The following is a 23,851-nucleotide window of genomic DNA, read 5'->3' as shown; positions in this document are numbered from 1 at the left end:
TTTGCAGAGATGGCGGAGATGGTGGAGATCTTGAGGAGCGACTATGATGGGAAACATGGGCCGTACACCAACCCTAATGTGAGAAAGGCCAAGATCATGACTAAAGTTGTGAGGAGTCTCTACAGAAATTTCGGGGTATGACGATCCAAGGAGCAGCTCAGGAAACAGTGGTCAGACCTGAAATTGAGGGAGCAGGATCAATACAGGAGGATGAAGAAAGTCCTTGCAAAAAGTAAGTATTTCTCCTGTGTTATTATTATTACTTGCATGTTGCTCCATGTGCTTTTATTGACTGGTTGGACAATTTAAAATGGCAACTTTCTGGTTCGTGGCCAAAGTAATCGGTCGTAGTAAACATTGTTTGCCCACAAAGTACGATGTTTTTGGCAGATACAGGTCAGGCCTATTTGTATAAAAATTAAGTTTAGAACATTGTCTAGATGTGTTTGTAACTAGAATGAAATGCAAACTCGATTCAGTGTGAAGGAGAGGACGCTTAGCAGCTGTTTACACATCTGGACTCAGAAGCACTAGTGTGGGACACCAGAACAACCTTTTTAAGGGTGTCCCACACAGGTGCTCCAGTGGATACTTGGGGTGTCTCCATTTGTGAAACTTGTCCCAAAAGGGTAAATATTCCATCTTTGGTTAGGGGAAAAATCATGTCTTCATCTTGGAACTCTGCCAAAACAAACAATTGTAACCCACTTCCAAGCAATGTTTCATATTCCTATTTCTGGCCTCAGATATCTGTGTGCTAAGTATACCCTTTGTTTCATTCACATAGGGGAGCAAAGACTTGGAGGACACCACTCAAAAGAGGACACCAGGAACCCCACACCTCCTAAAGAACAGAGAGAACCCCAACCTCAGGATGTGGAGGAAGGAGAGGTCGAGGAAGGAGAGGTGAATGAAGTGGTGGAAATTGTCACCACAACAGGTCAGTGTCTGTCACCACAGATTCAGTTAATATATGTATACCTGCATATTTCTAATACATGGTGTGTATTTTTTTTTAGGTGGTGTGTCGGTTGTTGAAGAACAATCTCCTAATTTCACAAGTGCACAAATCCTAATCCAGGACCTCATGGTGTTGAGTCGGGAAATAGACATCATAAGGAATAAACAAATATTTTTTGAACAACAAATTAATAACATGATTGATGTGTTGGGGAGAATATAAATATCTTCAAAATGCCACCATTTGAAGTTTTTGTGGACTAATTGCTCAAATTTTAGTGTATTTGTTTTAAAGCCAAATTTTGAAGATGCACACAGTGGGGTAGATTCAGATAGATTAGCGGATCTTTAGATTTCGGTGTGAGCGTAACTTGCGTCCGGCCGTATTCTGAATCGACTTACGAAAACAACATAAGAATTCAAAACTCGGCGCGGGAACGATGGCCATACTTAACATAGGATACCCCTCACATAGCAGGGGTAACTATACGCCGGAAAAAGCCAGACGCAAGCGACGTAAAAAAAAAGCGACGGGCGGGGCGTTCGTTTCTGAATCGGCGGAACTCCTCATTTGCATATTCGTCGCGTACAAAAAACGAAACGCCACCTAGCGGCCAGCAGGAGATTGCAGCCTAATATCCGACGGTGTAAGTCACTTACACCTGTCGGATCTTAGGGAGATCAATGCGGAAACCTGATTCTATGAATCAGCCGCATAGATCCGACCGTCGGAACTCAGAGATACGACGGCGTATCAGGAGATACGCCGTCGTATCTCTATCTGAATCCGGGCCAGTGTGTCAACATGTGCTATCTCCCATCAGGGGATATCAATGTACGTGTTTTGTGGGTGCAACCCCTTCTCGCAATTCAAGTAGGTGAGAGGAAGGGGTTGCACCCCCAAAACACGTCCATTGATCCCCCCCATGATGACAGATAGCACATGTTGACATTAAGCATGGGATCAGAAGGGAAATACCCATTTTGCCTCCCAATTTGTGTGCATTAGGGATGAGCTTCGTGTTCGAGTCGAACTCATGTTCGACTCGAACATCGTATGTTCGATCGTTCATCGAATTACGAAAGTTTTGGGCCGTTCGCGCCAAATTCAAGTGGCGTGTCGTGGCCCATAATTCACTGTGACATCGCAGTGCATTGCTGGCTGATGATTGGCCAAGCATGCACTATGACCCGCATGCTTGGCCAATCACAGCATGCAAAAAACGGAGCGCCATAATTGCCCAAAGCCAGGGTGGCTTTGGCCAATTATGGCTCAGGGGGTTTAGTACAAGCCCCACACTGTATGAGGCTGCCTGGAAGTCGGCCTTGTGTAGTGTGTTGGTGGTTTACAGAGAGAGACAGAGAGAGACAGTGTCATTTTTTGGAGTTAGATAGAGCAGGCAGGCAGGCTAGTCAGTTAGAGTTACAGTATGTAGAGGATATATATGCATCCCAGGTGTTGTATATATATTTATGCACTGTATTGAGTTTAGATAGATCCGCTCTTCCTAATATACTGACAGGCAGGCAGGTGATTGTGCTAGCTGCAGTATTTTCACGTGGTGTACTGTTTGTGTCCTCTGCACAGTGTGCACCTAAAGCTATGTCAATAGATTCGCTGGTGTTTCTCATATTAGTTCCTAAAGGCAGGGATCTTCTCTAGGGATGAGCCGAACATACCCGCGTTCGGTTCGCACCAGAACCGTCGAACAGTCCGATCGTTCGCGCAAACATTTAGAACCCCACTGAAGTCTATGGGACTCGAACGTTCGAATTCAAAAACGCTAATTTTAAAGACCAATATTCAATTTAATGTTGGAAAACGTCTTTCAGAACCCGGGTCTTGCCCCAGGGAACATGTATCAATGGAAAAAAAAGTTTTAAAAACTGTCGTTTTTTCTGGAGCAGCGATTTTAATGATGCTTAAAGTGAAACAAAAAATTGAAAAATTCCTTTAAATATCACATCTGCTGGGTGTCTATAGTAGTGGCACATGTTCAGGGCTGGTGCAAGGATTTTTGACACCCTAGGCGAAACCTTATTTTGCCGCCCCATTGGCTCCTCCCCTGACCCCACCCCCTTTGTGCTTGCCCTGACCTTTTTAATGGCTGCTCAAAAACAAAATAAAAATACCTTCAAAGTTGCTGCTTTCTCCACAAACCAAGCTTCTCCTGCAATCTTCACTCCCAGCACCCTGCCATCCTGCTCCCAGCAATCCTCACTTCCAGCACCCTGCCATTCCTGCTCCCAGCAATCCTCACTTCCAGCACCCTGCCATTCCTGCTCCCAGCAATCCTCACTTCCAGCACCCTACCATTCCTGCTCCCAGCAATCCTCACTTCCAGCACCCTGCCATTCCTGCTCCCAGCAATCCTCACTTCCTGCACCCTGCCATCCTGCTCCCAGCAATCCTCACTTCCAGCACCCTGCCATTCCTGCTCCCAGCAATCCTCACTTCCAGCACCCTGCCATTCCTGCTCCCAGCAATCCTCACTTCCAGCACCATGCCATTCCTGCTCCCAGCAATCCTCACTTCCAGCACCCTGCCATTCCTGCTCCCAGCAATCCTCACTTCCAGCACCCTGCCATTTCTGCTCCCAGCAATTCTCACTTCCAGCACCCTGCCATTCCTGCTCCCAGCAATCCTCACTTCCAGCACCATGCCATTCCTGCTCCCAGCAATCCTCACTTCCAGCACCCTGCCATTCCTGCTCCCAGCAATCCTCACTTCCAGCACCCTGCCATTCCTGCTCCCAGCAATTCTCACTTCCAGCACCCTGCCATCCTGCTCCCAGCAATCCTCACTTCCAGCACCCTGCCATTCCTGCACCCAGCAATCCTCATTTCCAGCACCCTGCCATTCCTGCTCCCAGCAATCCTCACTTCCAGCACCCTGCCATTCCTGCTCCCAGCAATCCTCACTTCCAGCACCATGCCATCCTGCTCCCAGCAATCCTCACTTCCAGCACCCTGCCATTCCTGCTCCCAGCAATCCTCACTTCCAGCACCCTGCCATCCTGCTCCCAGCAATCCTCACTTCCAGCACCCTGCCATTCCTGCACCCAGCAATCCTCACTTCCAGCACCCTGCCATTCCTGCTCCCAGCAATCCTCACTTCAGCACCATGCCATCCTGCTCCCAGCAATCCTCACTTCCAGCACCCTGCCATTCCTGCTCCCAGCAATCCTCACTTCCAGCACCATGCCATCCTGCTCCCAGCAATCCTCACTTCCAGCACCATGCCATTCCTGCTCCCAGCAATCCTCACTTCCAGCACCCTGCCATCCTGCTCCCAGCAATCCACACTTCCAGCACCATGCCATCCTGCTCCCAGCAATCCTCACTTCCAGCACCCTGCCATTCCTGCTCCCAGCAATCCTCACTTCCAGCACCTTGCCATTCCTGCTCCCAGCAATCCTCACTCTCAGCACCCTGCCATTCCCACTCACAGCAATCCTCACTCCCAGCACCCTGCCATCCCACCTCCCAATATCCTGCCATCACTTAGCCCAGCCTGCCACCTCTGTGACATGTGACAGCAAATGCGTTTAGTTGCTATTAAACAGGACACGTGCAGTTACAGCGACTGCGTTTATGTGCAATTAAATAGCCCACGCGCATTAACAGCGACTGCGTTTAGGTGCAAATAAATAGCACACGTGCAGTTACAGCAAATGCGTTTAATTGCTATTAAACAGCACACGCGCAGTTACAGCGACTGCGTTTATGTGCAATTCAATAGTCCACGCAATCCAGCGACTGCGTTTAGGTGCAAATAAATAGCACACGTGCAGTAACAGCTATGCAGTAAACACTATGCAGGCAATACAACACGTTAGAGCACTGCATCAAGCACAATCTCCTGCCTGACAAATACTAATAGCAGATCTAGCTAAGCTATACAGTGTATAAATATATGTACAACTCCTAGGGATGTAGATATATTCTCTACACACTGTAAATTTAACTAAACTGACTAGCCTTCCTGCTCTATCTATCCATCTATCTATTTTTCTATCTATCTGGTAGAAAAGACACTGTGGGGCTGATTTACCAAGCCTTTGCTCCATGACTCATGGAGCAAAAGCAGGAGTAGCAGCCGTTTTGGCATTTATTAAAGAAATACGCTGCTAGTGCAGTGTATTTCCTTAGTTACTAAAGTGCTCAGTGCGCCCAGGAGAGGGCGCATTGTGCACTACTATAGACCTGGCGCACGGCACATTGAAATGTAAATATCGGGGATTCGGGCCGGAGTTTATTAGGGGGAGGTGGGGTGATGCAGGGGAAGTGAAGTGTGAAGTGACATGTGTTTGAATGTGTTTGGCGGGCCGAATTGAAAGTGAAAGTGATTTTTGGAAACCGATCCCCGTACGCTTGCACAGTGCGCCTGAACCTTGGGAGGTTCATTTTCATACTCGGCATGCGTACAGAGAACTTTCGGAGCTTCCAGTGCGCCTTGTCAGTAGGCCGAGAAAACCTTGGTAAATACCAAGTGGCGTACCCGTAATTGCGCTGCGTGACACGGTGCACGGGAATCTCCGACCTGTTTTCAGCCTGCGCTGACCATGAAGGGGAACTCCGCGCAAAATTTCAAACAAGAAACCGGCGCAAGTTCCCCTTCAGGGGTACATTAGGCTCTTAGGCTTGGTCTGGAATGTGAGGGGTTAAACCCGCGCTGAAAATCGGCGCGGGGTTCCCCCCAGATCCAAACCAAGCCCTCATCCCAAGTACGCAGTCTGGCCGGACAGGAATGGGGTGGGGTAGGGGTACATCGTACCCCTACCCATTCACCTGGGGGAAAATGTAAAAAAATGTAAAAAAAACACACCACATAGAATAAAATAATTTATTAGTCAGCTCCGGGGCCCCCCCTTTCTTCTTTAGCTCTTTCAGAAGGGGGGGTTTCTTCTCTCCCGATCTTCCGCCGGGACCCTAGGCTTCGGCGATTTCTGCCGGGGGAGGGCGCCATCCCTCGGTCCTCTCCGGAGCCTTCCGCCGGGGCCCCCCAACCCATTTGAGCTCTTTTTCATTAGGGGGGGCATCCGGACTTTGGCGACTTCTGCCGGGGGATGGCGCCTATCCCCCGGTATTTACGGTGCCTTCCGCCAGGGCTCCGGTCTCTGTTCGTCTTCTGCCGGGGAGTGCGCCAACTCCCCAGGCTTTTCTCTGCTGTCTTGGCGTTACCTCTTCTGCCTGTCTCCCCCGCTGAGCCAGGGCTTCCTTTCTGCTGTCTTGGCGTTCCCTCTTCTGCCTGTCTCCTCCGGGGGACAGGGCTTTCTTTCCGCTTTCTTCTCTGTTCCCTCTTCTGCCTGTCTCCCCCGCGGAGCCCAGGGCTTTCTTTCCGCTTCTTTCTTCTCTGTTCCCTCTTCTGCCTGTCTCCTCCGGAAGCCCAGGGCTTTCTTTCCGCTTCTTTCTTCTCTGTTCCCTCTTCTGCCTGTCTCCTCCGGAAGCCCAGGGCTTGTCTCCGCTGTCTTCTCCCTTCTCTTCCATTCGATGTTGACACGACGAGGTCCCGCGCTGACATGCAGTCTGAGCGGTGGGCATTGATTTATATAGGGCAATGCCACCATGTGACCTCAATCCATGTGACATCACATTCCCTGGGCATGATGGGAATGTGATGTCACATGGGTTGAGGTCACATGGTGGCATTGCCCTATATAAGTCAATGCCCACCGCTCAGACGGCATTCCAGCGAGACCTCGTCGCGTCAACATCGAAGGAAGAGAAGGAAGAAGACAACAGAGACAAGCCCTGAGCTCCCGGAGGAGACAGGCAGAAGCGTAAGGCACCGCAGAAGCCCGGAGGGTGGCACCCTCCGGCGGAAGACAGCAGAGACAAGCCCTGGGCTCCCAGAGGAGCCAGACAGAAGCGGAAGGCACCGCAGAAGCCCGGAGGGTGGTGCCCTCCGGCGGAAGACAGCAGAGACAACCCCTGGCCCCCGCGGAGGTGCAAGCAGAAAAGGCCATCGAGATGCACCCCCCGGGCAGAAAGCGACGAAGCCCGGGACCCTCATGGTGAAGGGGGTGAAGGAGCTTCATGGTGAAGGGGGTCCCGGCGGAAGATGGCGCAGAAGACCGGGGGGGTAGGTGCACCCCCCGGCAGAAAGCGACAAAGCCCGGGACCCTCCCCCATAAGCAAGGAGCTTAATGGTGAAGGGGGGTCCCGGCGGAAGACGGCGCAGAGAGACTGGGGGGGTAGGTGCACCCCTGGCAGAAAGCGACGAAGCCCGGGACCCTCCCCCATAAGCAAGGAGCTTCATGGTGAAGGGGGTCCGGCGGAAGACGGGCGCAGAAGACCGGGGGGGTAGGTGCACCCTGAAGGCCAGGGCCCAATGGGGGGTGGTGGTGGGGGCCCCGGCAGAAGACCCCCCAGCTGACTAATAAATTTATTTATAAATGTGTGTGGTGTCTTATTTTTTTACAATTTTTTTCCCCAGGTGAATGGTAGGGGTACAATGTACCCCATACTCATTCCACATAGGGTGGGGGGCTGTAATCTGGGGGCCACCCATATAAAGGGGGCTCTCAGATTCTGATAAAGCCCCCCGCCCGCATACCCCGACAACCAACGGCCAGGGTTGTCGGGAAGAGGCTCTTGTCCCTATCAACAAGGGGACAAGAGTGCTGTGGGTGGGGGGGCAGTGACCCCCTCCCCCACAGCACACACTCCCCATGTTGAGGGCATGCGGTCTGGTACGGCTCAGGAGGGGGGGGCGCTCGCTCGTCCCCACCCCCATTCCTGTCTGGGCCAGACTGCGTGCTTGGGATAAGGGCTTGGTCTGGATCTGGGGGGAACCCCGCGCTGGTTTTCGGCGTGGGTTTAACCCCTTATGTTCCAGACCAAGCCTAAGAGCCTGGTATGCACCTGGAGGGGAACCCACGTTTTTTTTTTGGTCTGGAGTTCCCCTTCATGAACAGCGATCTGTCATTTACCCATGTCAGTCCCACCCCCCCCTTCAGTTAGAACACACCCAGGGAACATATTTAACCCCTCCCTCGCACCTAGTGTTAACCCCTTCCCTGCCAGTGGCATTTTTATAGTAAGCAATGCATTTTTTTAGCACTGATCGCTAGAAAAATGCCAATGGTTCCAAAAAAGTGTCCAATGTGTCCGCCATAATGTCGCAGTACCGATAAAAATCGCTGATCGCCGCCATAACTAGTAAAAAAAAAAATTAACAAAAATGCCATAAAAATAACCCCTATTTTGTAGACGCTATAACTTTTGCCCAAACCAATCAATAAACGCTATTTGCGATTTTTTGGAACCAAAAAGATATAGAATACGTATCGGCCTAAACTGAGGGAATTTTTTTTTTATAATAAATATTTTTGGGGATATTTATTATAGCAAAAAGTCAAAATTATTCTTTATTTTTTAAAATTGTCGCTCTATTTTTGGTTATAGCTCTAAAAAATAAAAAAACGCAGAGGTGATCAAATACTACCAAAATAAAGCTCTCTGTGTGGGAAAAAAAAGGTTGCCAATTTTGTTTGGGAGCCACGTCGCACGACCGCGCAATTGTCAGTTAAAGCGACGCCGTGCCAAATCACAAAAACTGGCCCGGTCATTGACCAGTAATATGGTCCGGGGCTCAAGTGGTTAAAAAATAACAAAACAGTAAAGTTAGCCCAATTTGTTGTGATAATGTGAAAGATGATGTTACACCGAGTAAATAGAAACCTAACTTGTCACGCTTTAATATTGCACACACTCATGGAATGGCGCCAAACTTCAGGACTTTAAAATCTCCATAGGCGACCCTTTTTTTTTTACAGGTTACCAGTTTAGAGTTACAGAGGAGGTCTAGTGCTAAAAGTATTGCTCTCGTTCTAATGCACACGTCAATACCTCACATGTGTGGTTTGAACGGTGTTTATATATGTAGGCGGGACTAACATTCGTGTATGCTTCTGAGTGCAAGCTACTAGGGACAGGGGCCTTTTAATTATTTTTTATTTTATTTTTTACGTAATAATTCACTAAGACCTCCCCTTCAGGCTGGAAAGCATGAGTTCAGGGGAAAAAAAACAGATCTCATTCTTTCAGCCGCGATTGCAGCTTTCCTTATGTTTCTGCATGTCTCCTGATCTGAGCATGCTCAGACACTTTGAAATTTTTTTGTGGGTGAAAAACCTGGATGTCCTGAGCAATCACCTAATGAAGAGAGAGACTGAACTTTCTCCATGTGTTTTCAATTGCTTGATCAGCACACGTTATATAAAGCGTGTTTGTAGCAGTTGTCAGCTCCCCAGAGAGAGGGCAGGTTGTGTGTGGGGACAGCTGAAGTCTTTCCTTTCTAAAGCTCAATGGAGCGAAGAGGGATTCAGAACACCCTGCGCTTTCAGGTTATGCCTGTTCATTTGCACAAAGTAAGTTTGGAATTCCTTGTACAGGATTTGCTGGAGAAATCTGTTGGAGTGGAACCACGGCACATTTATTGTATCCAGGATCAAGCAGCACCAAGGTACTATGATGTCTCTTGTGCATAGCAATTTTTGCACTGAAGTTATTGAAAAATGTAAGGAACTGGAAAAAGCTAATCATGTGTCCATAAGGCCTTTTATAGTGGAGCCCTTGTATGCCATGGAGGAGAAACCATTGGTTGTCCATCTATTTAACCCCTTCACGGACATTGCCTTGGTAGTGGCCTTTTTGAGGAGATACTGCTCTTCAGTGAAGGGAGGCTTCAGACTGACTAATCGTCTGGGGATCTTTAATGGCAAATTAAAGTTTTTTGTCAAGCTGAAGGTGGATTCTGAAGGGATTGGCATCCACCAGCCAATTTTTCCATAGCAGGAAATAGAGGGTTTCTCTACTACCCTGGTCAACCGACATACTTCAGGAGATGCCATAAGTTTGGGGATACCAGAGAGGAATGTAATGTGGAGATGCACTGTCGGAACTGTGGGGAGGAGGGACATTAGGCGGGGGCTTGCTTGGTTTAACGGGCCTGTGATATATGTGGACAGCGTGATCACACAGTTAAAAATTGCCCAAAGTAAGAAGGGCCTATGTCTCTTATGCTGAAGCTGTCAGGCGCACCGCTGAGGGTGGACGGCCAGTGTCCACTCAGGTGCTGTCTGACTCTCCTGAAAGGCTGGAAGAGGAGGAGGAGGAGGTGGTGGTGGAAGAGGTGGAGGAGGTGGAGGAGGAGGAGGTGGTGGTGGAAGAGGAGGAGGAGGAGGTGGTGGTGGAAGAGGAGGAACACCAGGGTGTGGAGGAAAACGTGGAAGAAAGAGTAGAAGTGCCATCCTCTAGTGTGGATCCATTAGCAATGGAGAGTGGAGAAGAGGTTGAGAGGGCGGTGGAGGAGGCTATGGAGGAATTGGCAGCAGCCTTACAGTGGGAGCCAGAGGTGCAGGAAGCCCAAGAAGAGGAGGTGGAAAAGATGGAGACACTGGGTGCCAAAACTAAGGCGGACGCTTGGGAGAGCCCTAAGAACAGAAGGGCTAAGAAATTGAAGGTAGAGACAGCCAGAATTGTAACAAGCAACCCCTTTGAGGTCCTGGGGGATGTTGGAGGGGAGATAGAATCATCAGCACCAAGTCCAGGGACTCCAGACATTTTTCAGCCAGCCATATTGTCGCCAAGTCAGGAGTTTTTTGGATGGGTGAAAGCGTTGTGGCCCTGAGGAATGTATGTCAGTTTTCTGGCTTAAGTGATAGATCTGGGGGTGAATGATGCACATCTACATGTGAATGAGCATCAAGCTGGTGTCCCTCAATGTGAGGGGCTTTGGGTCTCCTGCTAGACAGTGTGCTGTTTTTGAGGACTTGAAGGTCAATGGAGGAGACATCACCTGTCTACAGGAGTGTTTTTTTAATCGGCCGCCCAAGCCTCCAGAGTGGGTGGTAGATTACATATGGTCACCAGTTGGGGATAATAGGAATGCTGGGGTAGGCATTATCATTACAAATAGCAATATTCACATTATGTCTCATGTTGTGTTAGTGCCAGGCAGATTAATTATGGCAGATTTAGTTTTGTTTAACCAGAAGTTTAGGCTTTTTAATTTATATGCTCCTGTGAATAAACAGAAACGTCTTGAGTTTTTTGAAGTTTTAAAGTTACACGCAGTGGGAAGGAGACCTAGTGTGATCATGGGTGATTTTAATACGATCCGATTTGTGAAGGATCGAATAGGAGTAGCAGAGACTAAGTTGGATGCAGGTAGCACTATGCTGAATGGGGTAATTCAGGACTTAAATCTCAATGATGCTCATGTTGTTCTGGGTTTGGTGGATCCATATTTCACCTTTTTTTCAGAGTGTGGGCGCACCAGATCCAGAATCGACTTGTGTTTGTTTTCTGATGCGTTCAAATGTGTTAAAGTTAAACACAGGCCGGTAATTTTTTCAGACCATGTGGCTGTGTATGTTGATTTGAATATGGGGAATAGTATTAAGTTTGGTTTAGGGGTATGGAGGTTAAATAGCTTATTGTTGCAGGACGAGCGTGTCAAAGCCCATTTTAGTAATGTATATAGTAGATGGGTAAATAGGAAAAAAGATTTTGGTAATATTTTGGGGTGGTGGGATTGGGTTAAATGGAAAATTAAATTATTTTTTCAAAAAAAGAGTAGGGATAAAAGTAGCAGTGAGAAAAGAAGATATTCCCGGTTACAAGCCAGGTTGGCTACATTATATTCTTTTAGGAATATGGGCTTTGACATGGCCGATGAAATAGTCCATGTTAGGAAGAGGATTAAAGAGGTATTAACTGAAAGAGGAAAACAAATTATTTTTCAAACGAGAGTTAAACACCTGGAGCAGGATGAAAAATGTTCTATTTTTTTTTTCAAGAAGACTAATAAGGGAAAAAGAGTGTTTGTAGGTGTGTATGATAAAGAAGGGAGGGAATGTAAGGGAGAGGATATGCTGGAATGCGTGACTAAATTTTATGAACGGTTGTATGAGGGAGTGTGTGTTGATGAGTCAGATACTAGAATGCTTGATATGGTAGAGGATAATTTAGATGAGGATGATAAGGTTTTTTTGCAGAAAGCGGTGAGCGAGGAGGAGGTGTGGGAAGCTGTGACAAGCATGGGGGCTAATAAAACCCCGGGAGGTGATGGCTTACCAAGTGAGTTTTTTAAAGTATTTTGGGATATTATTAGGCAGGATGTGGTTGAGGTATTTAGTTACATGATGAGGGAAGGCATTATTTCCGAATCTATGAGGGAGGGGGTAGTGGTATTAATTTATAAGAAGGGGGATAAGAAGGATATCCGGAATTGGAGGCCTATCTCCTTACTTAATTCAGACTACAAGGTTTTTGCAAAAATGGTGGCGAGGAGATTATCTAAGGTCATTAGTAAGATGGTTAGCGAGATGCAGGCTTGTGCAGTACCGGGTCGAATGATCTCAGAGAATTTAATTTTAGTTAGGGATATAATAAATTTTTGTAAAGATAGGAATAGTTCGATTATTCTGACATCATTTGACTTAGAGAAGGCATATGATAAAGCGAATCATGGGTTTTTGTGGGAGGTTTTGAAGCGGATGGGTATACCACAGTTGCTCATTAATGTAATAAAAGGGTTGTATTGGGGGACCAGTAGTCGGGTTCTGGTTAATAGGAGTTTGGGGCAGGCTTTTTTGGTTAAATCTGGGGTGAGGCAGGGGTGTCCCCTATCCCCCATTCTCTTTATTTGTTTTATTGATCCACTGTTAAGGATGATACAGAGAGATACGGTGGTGAGGGGCTTTTTGGTGCCTGGGAGTGGGGGAAAAATTGTGAAATGCCTAGGTCATATGGACGATGTGGTGGCAGTGTGTCAGTCGGTGGTAGGCGTAAGAAGGGTGAAGTTGCTTTTGTCCATTTTTTGTGTGTGTGCGGGAATGAGTGTGAATTGGAATAAGTGTAGTTTGGGTGTGTATGGGAGACAAGTGGAATGTGTGGATGATCAGATTGGGAAGGTTGAGGATGGAGTGAGGATTTTGGGTATTGTGTTTGACCATGGAATGAAAGGGGAAGCATGCTGGAATGAAGTGGGAGAAAAAATAGCCAGGAAGTTGAGGGCTTGGTGTCGAAAATTGTCGATTTATGGGAAAGTTTTAGTAGTCAAGGCAGTAATTTTGCCTTTAATGTTGTATGTGAGCAATATCTTCCCTCCTGGGAGGTAAGGTTGAGGAAAATTAATAGGTTATTATTTACCTTTTTATGGGAGTCGAAAATGGACAGAGTCAAGAGGGAATATGTGTGTAGACGTGAATGTAATGGTGGGTTGGGTTTTCCAAATGTGAGAGTGTTTTTGTTAATGAATTATTGGTTTTGCATGGTGAAAGTCTTGAGGAATGGTGGAGTGTGTGCTAGGATGATTGCCTTTTCAGGTGGGTGGTTGTTTAGGAGATGGGGGTGGTTGGGAAGGGATTCAAGTATACCGGTGGCTTTCGTGGTGGCACGTGACTACTGGGTATTAGAAAAGTTTAGGGTAGAGTTTAAGTTGGCAGATTTAGGAGAAGGGGAGAGGGATAAAGTGAAAGTGAGAAAGTGGTTGATAGAGAAGGAGTATGTGTGTAACCTTAAGGGAATTAATGCGTCAGTGGCTGGGGAAGTATGGAAGAAAATGAGTATATATGGGGTGACAAATATGCAGAGACAGATAGTATGGATGAGTTTACATGAATGTCTAGCTACAAGAGCATTTAGGAAAAGGAGGGATGCGCGTGTGTCTGATATTTGTCCAAGAATGAATTGTGGGGGTGTAGAAGACAGTGAGCATGTGTTCTGGGGGTGTGGTGTAGCGAAAGATGTGATCAATAAGAGCCAAGATCTGGTGAAAGAAATAACAGGAGTGAAGGTGAGTGAGTGGAAAATGATGATGTATGGCTTGGGGAAACTGGAAAAAGATAAACAGAGAGTATTGTGGTTAGTGTTATGTGCATTAAAAGAAGTGTTGTGGAATGCACGCAACTTGTACGTATATAAACAGGTTTCATTAGACAGTAAACAATGTATAGGATTATGGCTAAGCAAGCTATACCTTTTTTTCATGTTGGATAAAAAGAAGGGTGTGGATGCCGAAGGCATCTGGAAGTTTAAAAAATGGAGGATGTTGATTAGTAATTAAGACTAAGTGGCAAGAATGTCTTTGATAAAGAGATATGTTTTGGAACAAATTTTTATTTGGCAATGTATGTTTTTTTAATAATGTTCACTTTGATTTATTTGTCTATGGTGCCTTATTTTGCTAAAGTTTTCTGAAGATGTTTTGACTAATGTTTCAATCCTGTCTAAACCATATGCTGTTTACTGTCTCAAATGTATATTTTTAGTTTTTATATTTGTTTATTTGTGTTTTTATGTTTAATTGTTTTGCTTTCCTTGTTTTGTTGACCAATAAAATTTCTTTCAAATTTTGAAGTTTGTTTGTTTTTTGTTACTTTTTCATGCTACAGATTTTGTCAGCTGCAGCTGCAATAGTTTGGGCCTAAACAATCATGTGTGATTTTTGTCTGTAAGCTCTTTTTCCTGGTGTGTACGCATGGAATGTTTGCTTCCATGTTTATTTACCAGGAAATGAAAAAGACAGCGGTAAGTATTTTCTTTTTACTGCAGTGGACCTCAAGTACCCCCGACAGGACATGTTTTGTGGATTTATCTTATCAAGAATTGCTGTCCAGACTGTCTTTTAAAGCACACGTGCAAGATGACGGAAAACCTGCAAACATGGCCTGTCGGGGGGGGGGGGGGGGGGGGGGTTGTTGGCGGACAGGCTTGAAGTGCTGATTTACAGCACTGTGCTTAAATCTAGCGCAAGGCAATCCTATTCAAATTGTGGGTGTTTGAGGGAAGCCAAGTGAGTGTTAGAACCCCTGCTTGTGTTTTTTTTGGGTTGAGCTTTGTGTCCCTTTTCTTAAAATTGGCTTCACTTCCTGTCACACAGCTGAACAGGAAGTGAGGTTAAAACCCTACCAGTGTCTTTTCTTGGGGACACAGGTCAATCTAACTAGTGTCCCCATTAAGAAAATTGCACTCCAGCACTGCTGTGTACACCCCAAATCATGGGTCTTCAAACTACGGCCCTCCAGTTGTTCAGGAACTACAATTCCCATCATGCCTAGTCATGTCTGTGAATGTCAGTGCATTACAAGGCCTCATGGGATGTGTAGTTCTACAACAGCTGGAGGGCCATAGTTTGAGGATCCCTGCCCCAAATGATTATTTAGTTTGGGGTTTAGTAAAGGCAAAGCCACTCTGCAGTACAAGCGTAGTCGCTGAAAATCAGAGAGGAAGCACTGATGGTTTTAACATCCAATCCTGTAGAAGCAAAGTTGTTTTGTTTTCTTCCTTGCTTGTCCACTTGTAGTGCAAAGTGGATTTGCCTTTAGTAAACGGACCCCCAAAGTCCAAGATCCCTAATAATTTGGGGTGTACACAGCAAAATGCTAGAGTGCAATTTATATCATGGGAAACTATTTAGATTGATCTCTGTGTCCCCATCTCTGTGTCCCCAAGAAAAGATATTAGTAAGGATTTACCTTCACTTCCTGTTTGGCTATGTGACAGGAAATGAATGAATTTGAATTAGAAAGGGTGAAGACACCTCACAAATGTTACTATCAGGGGGTGCAGACATCCCCAAAAAATTAGCAGATAATACTTATTTGCAAATTAATAATTTTTTAGTTAACATTGGGTGGTGTTTGTGGGGGGCCCTAACACACACATTCATACATATTAGCAACGCTGTATCCTGGCCTATTGGCATGGTTATATTTTCTTAGGCCTCTCAATAAAACTCTCTGAAATTTGTGCTTAAACTAGAACTATAATCAACACTTTTTATTTTCTTTACATTTGGATAGAGTGAGGGAGGGTTATAGGCCCTGTCAGTTTATTTTGTATTATCTGTGTCCAATTGGGGAGATTTGCCTTCACTTCCTGCCCCATAGCCAAACAGGAAGTGAGAGAAAAACTATGCAAATTAAGGGAATCCAGTAACCCCCTCCCCCCAGAACTAGTGTGTGGGTCCCCTGAAAATTCCTGGGCGGGTCATACAAAAACAGGGTGTGGCCTTGACAGGAAGGGGTGGGTCATTTTTCTATTAGGAGGTGCAGAAATTTAGTCAGGCCTAGGGCAGCACAAATCCTAAATATACAACTGCATATTAGGGCTTATTTATACTGGATCCGATTTACAGCATGTTTTTATATTGTGGGAGGAAACCCACGCAGGCACAGGGAGAACATGCAAACTCCAGGCAGATGGTGTCACGGGCGGGATTCGAACCAGCGACCATTTTGCTGCTAGGTCAAAGTGCTATACACTACACCACTGTGCTGAACGAACATGATTGCAGCTGAAAGCATGAGATCTTTTTTTTTTTCCAATACCATGCTTTCCAGCCTTATTGACCCCGCCTCTCTCCATAAAGAGGACCTGTCACACACTAGTCCTATTACAAGAGATGTTTACATTCCTTGTAATAGGACTAAAAGTGATCCAAAATTAAAAAAAAGGGACAGAAAAGTGCAAAAATAAAAATATTAGGTAAAAAAAATAAAAATAAACGTCCCTGTCCCTAGTAGCTCGCACTCAGAAGCGAATATGCATGTAAGTCCCGCCCACATATGTAAACACCATTCAAACCACACATGTGAGGTATTGACACGTGCGTTAGATTGAGAGCAATAATTCTAGCCCTAGACCTCCTCTGTAACTCTGAACTGGTCACCTGTAAAAAAAAAATCAGGCATCGCCTATGGATATTTTTATGTCCCGATGTTTGGCGCCATTCCATGAGTGTGTGCAATATTAAAGCGTGACAAGTTGGTATCTATTTACTCAGTGTAACATCATCTTTCACATTATCCATTAAAATTGGGCTAACTTTACTGTTTTGTTATTTTTTAATTCATGAACCGTTTTTTTTTTGGGCCCCAAAAAAAAGGCGTTAGAAAAATTATTGCGCAAATACCGTTGGAAATCAAATAAAAAATGACCGCCACTTTATTCCCTAGGGTGTCTGCTAAAAAATTATATATAATGTTTGGGGGCCCTGAGTAATTTCCCAGGAAATAAATATAATTTTTACATGAAGGAGAGAAGTGCCAGAATAGGTGCGGTATGGAAGTGGTTAAAGTGAAATAATAAAAGTGAAATATTCCTTTAAATTTCATACAGGGGGGAGGGGGGGTACACGCATGTTTCCCGTGCTTAGAACTGTCCCTGTACAAGATGTCATTTCTGAAGTGAAAAAAAAAACAGTCATTGCTCATTAAAACTAAAAAAATAAAAAAATGTATGGGGGTCTCCCCAAATTAAATTACCAGGCCCTTCAGGTCTGGAACGGATATTAAGGGGAACCCCGCCATAAAAACAAAAAAAAAATGGTGTGGTGTCCCCCCAAATATCCATACCAGGCCCTTCAGGTCTGGTGTGGATTTTATGGGGAACTCCACCCCAAATAAAAAAAAATGGCATGGAGTCCCCCTAAAAATCCACACCAGACCCTTATCCGAGCACGTTAACCTGGCCGGCCACAGAAAAGAGGGGGGACAGAGTGCGGCCCCCCCTCTCCTGAACCGCACCAGGCCACATGCCCTCAACATGGGGAGGATGTCCCCATGTTGATGGGGACAAGGGCCTCATCCCCACAACCCTTGCCCGGTGGTTGTGGGGGTCTGCGGGCGGGGGGCTTATCAGAATCTGGAAGACCCCTTTAACAAAGGGGACCCCCAGATCCCGCCCCCTCCCTATGTGAAATGGGTACATTGTACCCCTACCATTTCACCCAAAAAAAAGTGACAAAAGTGTGAAAAATGACAGTAACCGGTTTTTGACAAATCTTTTAATAAAATCTTCTTTCCGCGGTTCCTTCTTCTTATTTCATTCAGGTTTCTTCCTCTGCTTCTTTCTTGGGTCTTCTCGTCCACATCTTGCCCGACGTCTTCTCCCATCTTCTTCTCTGTCCGTCGACCTTCTCGTCCCGCATCTTCTTGATCTTCTGGGCACTGCGCTTGAAATTGAAGACCCCGTCGTGTTCCCGCTCCTGGGACCCGCCCCCCTCTGACGCCACAGGTAAACTCATATGAAAGTCCGCGTGTGGTATATGTGCGTCAGAGGGGGGCGGGGTCACATGAGCGTCACACGGCGGGAACTTCAATTGGAAGCTCGTCCGCATAGTGCATCGGCTTCTTCTTCTCCGGATGGCGCGCTTGAAATTGAATTCCCCCGCCGTGTGATGCTCTGTGACCCCGCCCCCCTCTGACGCACATGATTTTCTAAGGAGTTTACTTGTGGCGTCAGAGGGGGGCGGGTCCCAGGAGCGGTCCCAGGAGCGGCTAATTAAATTTCAAGCGCTGCGTCCGGGGAAGAAAAAGATGTGGACGAGAAGGCTGAAGGACGGACGGAGAAGACAGGAGAAGACACCGGGCAAGATGTGGACGAGAAGGCTGAAGGACGGACGGAGAAGATAGGAGAAGACGTCGGGCAAGATGTGGACGAGAAGACCCAAGAAAGAAGCAGAGGAAGAAACCTGAATGAAAGAAGAAAAGAAGATTTTATTAAAAGATTTGTCAAAAACCGGCTACTGTAATTTTTAACACTTTTGATTTTTTTTGGGGGTGAAATGGTAGAGGTACAGTGTACCCCATTACCATTTCACATAGGGGGGGGGCAGGATCTGGGGGTCCCCTTTGTTAAAGGGGTCTTCCAGATTCTGATAAGCCCCCCGCCCGCAGATCCCCACAACCACCGGGCAAGGGTTGTGGGGAAGAGGCCCTTGTCCCCATCAACATGGGGACATCCTCCCCATGTTGAGGGCATGTGGCCTGGTGCGGTTCAGGAGAGGGGGGGGCGCACTCTGTGCCCCCCTCTTTTCTGCGGCCGGCCAGGTTAACATGCTCGGATAAGGGTCTGGTGTGGATTTTTAGGGGGAACCGCACGTAATTTTTTTTTAAATTTGGGGTGGAGTTCCCCTTAAAATCCACACCAGACCTGAAGGGCCTGGTATGGATATTTGCAGGGAACCGCACGTCTTTTTTTTTTTTTTTTACGGCGGTGTTCCCCTTAATATCCATTCCAGACCTGAAGGGCCTGGTAATTTAATTTGGGGGACCCCCATACATTTTTTGTTTGTTTTATGAATGAATCCTCTCTGTAATTGCCAGAGCCGACAATTCATTATTGCCGCGTGTGAATTTTAAATGACTTTTTTTCCTTCTGAATGTCATTTTGTGCAGGGACAGTTCTAAGTGCGGGAAAAATGCGCTATTTCACATGCTGACTTTACACCCCCCCCTAGGTACGAAATTTAAAGGAATATTTCACTTTTTTTGTTTCACTTTAAGCATTATTAAATTCACTGTTCCACGTTGGAACCAATGACAGTATACATGGAAGGTGGAGGCTCCTTAAGAATCAATTTAAAGAACTAGGCTGCAAGATGAAGGGAAGGACCTCCAAGGTGATATTCTCTGAAATATTGCCTGTGCCATGCGCAACACAGGAAAGGCAGGGGGAGATTAGAGAGCTGAATGCATGGCTAAAGACCTGGTGTAGGAAGGAGGGATTTGGGTTTCTAGAGCACTGGGCTGACTTTTCATTGGGGTGCAACCTATATGCTAAAGACGGTTTGCACTTGAATGGAAGGGGGTCTGCTGTGCTGGGGGAGAGGTTTATGGGAATGCTGGAGGAGTATTTAAACTAGGATTGAGGGGGGAGGGTGAATTAGAATTACATCGAGCAGACTGGTCAGTTAGTGGTCAGACATTAATGGAGAGTGGAATGGGGATAGATGGGGGGAGGGTTATGGCAGGTGACAAGAAAGTTCCCATGTTGCAAACAGCCATTGGAAATAATAGTGCCATTTGTACTACTATAAATTATATGAAAAACACCAGAGAAAAATGTAACAATACATTTAAGTGTTTGTTCACCAATGCCAGAAGTCTGCCAAGCAAAACAGGTGAGCTGGAAGCTCTGGTGCATGAGGAGAGCTATGATGTAATCGGTATTGCTGAAACTTGGCTTCAATCCTCACATGACTGGGCTATTAATATTCCTGGCTATGCTCTCTTTCGGAAAGACAGGGTAAAAAGGAAAGGTGGAGGGGTCTGTCTCTATGTGAGAAGTGACCTCAAAGCAAGCGTGAAAGAGAACCTGGTTGATGGAGAGTGTGATGAGGCTGAAGCATTATGGGTGGAACTGCATACAGATGTGCGTAGTTCAAAATTAATCATTGGAGTTTGTTATAAACCACCCAATGTTAATGAGGAGGTGGAGACTCAGCTCCTTGCACAGATGGAAAGGGCTGCAAGGTCTGGGACGGTGATAATAATGGGGGATTTTAACTACCCAGAAATTGACTGGATTAATGGCACTTCTGGGACAGTTAAAGGACAAAAATGTAAAAACCTATTGCAGGACAATTTTATGGTGCAGTTTATTGAGGCCCCAACTAGGAATGATGCCCTGTTGGACCTGATAATCTCAAACCATGCAGAGCTTATTACTAATGTTCAGATAAAGGAACACCTGGGTAGCAGTGATCATAACATGATTTCATTTAATGTTAACTATAAGCAAGAAAAACATACAGGAAATATTAAAACACTAAATTTTAAGAGAGCAAATTTTCCAAGGATGAGGGCTGCTCTCCAGGACTTGGACTGGGAGGGACTATTTGCACAGATGAACACAGAACAGAAATGGGAATTCTTCAAAAATACTGTGTGGAACCTCACTGCAAAGTATGTTCCCATGGGCAATAAGTTTAAAAGGCTAAAAATAAAACCTATGTGGCTCACGGTCAAAGTTAAAAAAGCTATAAACAATAAGAAAGTAGCTTTTAAAAAATATAAAAATGAAGGAACACTAGTGTTGTTTAAAGGTTACAAAGAATATAACAGGATATGCAAAAAGGAAATCAAGGATGCAAAAATTCAAAACGAACGACAGATTGCAAAAGATAGTAGGACAAACCCCAAAAAATTCTTTAAATATATTAATAGTAAAAAGGTGAAGTCTGAGCATGTAGGCCCCTTACAAAATAATCTAGAGTGGGTGACTGGGGACAAAGAGAAGGCAAATTTATTAAATGTTTTCTTCAGCTCTGTGTATACAATGGAGCATGGGGGAGCTCATGTCCAAAATGGGGGTGGGAGTGACACAGCCTCAAATCCACAATGGCTCAAAAGTGATATGGTCCAGAAATATTTAGACAGAATAAAGGTGGATAAAGCACCTGGACCTGATGGCATCCATCCACGGATCCTAGGTGAGTTGAGCTCTGTCATTTCAAAGCCACTGTATCTAATATTTAGGGACTCATTAAAGACAGGAATAGTACCACTGGATTGGCGCAGGGCCAATGTGGTGCCCATATTTAAAAAGGGAACAAAGTCTTTACCAAGTAACTATAGACCTGTTAGTTTAACTTCTATAGTTGGGAAGATACTGGAACATAGTTACATAGTTACATATAGTTACATAGTTAGTCAGGTTGAAAAAAGACACAAGTCCATCCAGTTCAACCACAAAAATTTAAAAAAACAAAATAAAAAACACAGTAAAATCCTATACACCCAACTCCATACCCACAGTTGATCCAGAGGAAGGCAAAAAACCCCAGCAGAGCATGATCCAATTTGCTACAGCAGGGGAAAAAATTCCTTCCTGATCCCCCGAGAGGCAATCGGATTTACCCTGGATCAACTTTACCTACAAATCTTAGTACTCAGTTATATTCTGTACATTTAGGAAAGAATCTAGGCCTTTCTTAAAGCAATCTACTGAGCTGGCCAGAACCACCTCTGGAGGGAGTCTGTTCCACATTTTCACAGCTCAACTGTGAAAAAACCTTTCCGTATTTGGAGGTGAAATCTCTTTTCCTCTAGACGTAAAGAGTGCCCCCTTGTCCTCAGTGTTGGAACGTTTAATAAAAGACCACATGGATGAGTTCTTGCTGGAAAAAAAACTATTTAAGCAGCAGACAACATGGATTCATGAAAGACAGAAGTTGTTAGACAAACCTGATTTCCTTTTATGAAGAGGTAAGTAAAACCCTGGACAGAGGCGTGGCTGTGGACGTGATATATTTGGATTTTGCAAAAGCGTTCGATACAGTTCCGCACACACGGCTCATGTGTAAGGTAAGGTCTACAGGATTGGATATATCAGTTTGTAAATGGATAGAAAACTGGCTGAAAGACAGAATTCAGAGAGTCGTGGTTAATGATTCTTACTCTGAATGGTCCAAGGTTATCAGTGGTGTACCCCAAGGTTCAGTGCTGGGACCCTTACTTTTCAATATATTTATAAATGATATTGGATCTGAGATCAAAAGTAACATTTCTGTCTTTGCAGATGACTAAGTGGCAGATGAGGTTTAATGTAGATAAATGTAAAGTTATGCACTTGGGGGCTAAGAATATGCATGCATCATACATACTAGGGGGAGTACAACTGGGGGGATCTGTAGTGGAGAAGGATCTGGGGTTTTTAGTTGATCATAAGCTCAATAATGGCATGCAATGCCAAGCTGCGGTTTCCAAAGCGAGCAAAGTCCTTTCTTGTATTAAGAGAGGTATGGACTCCAGAGACAGAGATATAATTTTGCCCCTGTACAAATCATTAGTAAGACCTCATCTGGAATATGCAGTTCAGTTTTGGGCACCAGTTCTCAAAAAGGACATCGGAGAACTGGAGAAAGTGCAGAGAAGGGCAACCAAACTGATAAGAGGCATGGAGGAGCTCAGCTATGAGGAAAGATTAGAAGAACTAAATGTATTCACTCTTGAGAAGAGGAGAATAAGGGGGGATATGATCAACATGTACAAATATATAAGAGGTCCATACAGTGAACTTGGTGTTGAGTTATTCACTTTACGGTCAACACTGAGGACAAGGGGGCACTCTTTACGTCTAGAGGAAAAGAGATTTCACCTCCAAATACGGAAAGGTTTTTTCACAGTAAGAGCTGTGAAAATGTGTAACAGACTCCCTCCAGAGGTGGTTCTGGTCAGCTCAGTAGATTGCTTTAAGAAGGGCCTGGATTCTTTCCTAAATGTACAGAATATAACTGAGTACTAAGATTTGTAGGTAAAGTTGATCCAGGGTAAATCCGATTGCCTCTCGGGGGATCAGGAAGGAATTTTTTCCCCTGCTGTAGCAAATTGGATCATGCTCTGCTGGGGTTTTTTGCCTTCCTCTGGATCAACTGTGGGTATGGAGTTGGGTGTATAGGATTTTACTGTGTTTTTTATTTTGTTTTTTTATTTTTTGTGGTTGAACTGGATGGACTGGTGTCTTTTTTCAACCTGACTAACTATGTAACTATGTAACTATGTAACTGCTCCCGAAAAAACGGACGTTTTAAAAAATAAAAAAAGCATTGATACATGTCCCCTGGGGCAGGACTGAGGTCCCCAAACACTTTTTAGGACAAAACTTGCATATTAGCCTTTAATATGAACACTTTTGATTTCTCTATAGGGAGTTCGGCGCGGCTTTACATATCACTTGCAATGCGCCGGCTGCTACGCTGGTTCATGCGCCTAATTAAGGCTTCACCCGGAGTACTAATTAAGGCATGAACCAGCGCAGCGCACAGAGGATAGTAAATCAGCCCCTGTGTCTCTATCTATCTCTCTCTCTCTAACTGTCTGACTGATCTCTTTAACAAAGCCGGAACACACTACACGAGGCCACCTTGCAGGCTGCCTTTTATAGTGTGGGGCGTGTACTAAACCCCCTGAGCCATAATTGGCCATAGCCACCCTGTCTTTGGCCAATTATTGTTTTTCGTTTTTTGCGCATTGTGATTGGCCAAGCATGCAGGGTCATGGTGCATGCTTGACCAATCAATCATCAGCGCGCCATGCCGCAGTGAATTATGGGCCGTTTCGTTTCACTCGAACTTTGCCGCGGACGATTGTTT

This window comes from Rana temporaria, chromosome 13 (genome assembly GCF_905171775.1).
Source record: "Rana temporaria chromosome 13, aRanTem1.1, whole genome shotgun sequence".
NCBI lineage: Eukaryota > Metazoa > Chordata > Amphibia > Anura > Ranidae > Rana > Rana temporaria.
Note: the sequence above shows the minus strand (reverse complement) of the source record.